This window comes from Ischnura elegans, chromosome 1 (genome assembly GCF_921293095.1).
Source record: "Ischnura elegans chromosome 1, ioIscEleg1.1, whole genome shotgun sequence".
NCBI classification, from domain to species: domain Eukaryota; kingdom Metazoa; phylum Arthropoda; class Insecta; order Odonata; family Coenagrionidae; genus Ischnura; species Ischnura elegans.
In genome coordinates this window covers 32730039-32732262 of record NC_060246.1, presented here as the reverse complement: position 1 = coordinate 32732262, position 2224 = coordinate 32730039, and positions in this window count along the sequence as shown.

Sequence of the window (2224 nt, the reverse complement as noted above, 5' to 3'; positions counted from 1 at the left end):
TACGAGGAAATTCAGTACAAAAAAAATCAGACGCATTCCATATATTCGTGAAAGACGGTATAAAGCAAAACTAACTGGGGTATCAAAATGATAATAAGATACTACGTAGAAGTCGAAAAAATCACAGTAAGCTACAGTCAAAAGTATGAATGCGTACAAGCCAAAATCCTGCGTCATCAAGCCAAAGTTTGTTCTAGCAGATGAGAGAGCATCGCTAACTAAATGGCCTACGGCGTGTGTAATCACGCAATCGAGAGAGAGCCAAGCTCCTTTCTCTGTGCTGTCCACGGTTTTCAGCATGCTCATGCATCCACAGCAAAATCATTCTGTGTTTGAGCAACCGGGTTTGGAGGCATTGCTCGAAATTAAAGCAGAAGCGAGGTGAATTTCTAAAGATCCATTAAATAATTCAAACAATGAAAAGAAATATTGAGGGCACATGATGCTGCACGAAGAGAGAATAGCCAGACATGGTAATAAGAAATGAACGCACGAAAAAGCTATAATTTAGCCACGAAATATTCATCATTGTCACGTCTGGCCATTTCTGCTCTATCCACTCCTTTTTCAGGAAGCATAAGACCTGATTTAGACGAAAATGTGAGGATATTACCATGGTGAGCCTTTAAAAATGGACATATAAATGAACGACAATCACCCTTAACTCGCATTATTGTTTAGATGTTCATTATACACTCTACAATCGTACAGGCACAAGCGTATTTTATGTTATTCAACTCTAGAAAACCCAGCATATTATAGCCAAAACCGAGAGCAGCTGGATTGAAATACATAAGGGATGAGAAAAATAAATATTTAACAGATATTCTCCAGTCCACACCTTTCGCGAGTGAAAGCTCCGTTTCACCGCGTATACTTTAAGGCAGGGTATACATCTATTCTCGGAAATAGTTGCGCTTCATAAGATTTAGAACTGGAGGTGGTAATTTTTTCACACCTATAGACCGCATGCTAAAATTGTGATGGTCTCCATAGACAAACCTGCGAAAAACAAATATTTTCGCGAGGTTTTTATCAAGAAATTATTAATAGGCTTAATGCTTTGTGCAATACCTTTCCCCAGAACGCACTGTTACCGTCATTAGTGCATGTTATAATGATTTACAGCAATATCTTTCGCGAGAAGCAGGTTGCAGTTTTCTAATTTTAACTGGAAAAAATATCGGGAAATACTAACAAGACTGATTGACACTGTTTTTGCTTCTCATTCCGCTGATATTGCTAATATTAGACTATTAGCATTTAATGTATCATGGTTTTACTAATTCAAGGCAACTCGTTCCCATGACCATAACGAGACCCGTTTGGCACATGACGTCACTGAATTGCACTTCGGTGCAAAAGGTACACAAAGCTGCAAATAAATAAACAAAGATGTAACGATGAATTTTAGATAATTTAGTCGTCATTATAACGTCAGAATAGTCAGGATACAGACGAACAATCTAAGGTACGGCTAAACGATACTTATTTTATTGGTTATAGCGGATTTATGCGATGAATACTTAATACCAGTAATAATAGTATGTACCATAAACTGCTAATCAAGAAACAAAATAAATTCATGAAAGTTTTATATGATAGAATAGACAAATCATATACAAATATTGAACATGTTTATAAATATTTAGGCATTTTAAGGTTAGAAAAATTATATAGATATATAATTATACAGGACAATTATTTCTGTAATAAATATAAAAAAATGCGTTCCTTTCAAAATAGTGAAAAATTGCGTTCAATAAGAAAATTTTGTGTTCCTTTGAAATATACAGGTTATGGTAATAATACGTTTCAAGTGATTGTACCAAAAGAATTCAACAAAATACCAAACAGTTTATCTACATTAACTACTAGACATGAAGTCAAGACAAAAATAAAAAAATGGTTGTTGGAAGAACGATAGGTAATATTTATGTGATGTATTGCATTAAATGCTTAAAAAAGTTCTAAATTACATATCATAATTGAATATATGTACCAGTATGCTTACATAGGTATAAAATTGAAAAAAAAAGTCATGTGTGTATTTTATGTATGTAATAAGGAATAAGTGTATGTTTGATGATCAATGGTTAAAAATTATTGTTAATATGTTGTTGAAATATCTGTTAATTGGTTGTTGGAAAATGAAAAAGAAGGTAAATGAAATCGAGTGACCGTTTTTCTAATGTATGTTATTATCCTTGAAAGCAATATATAA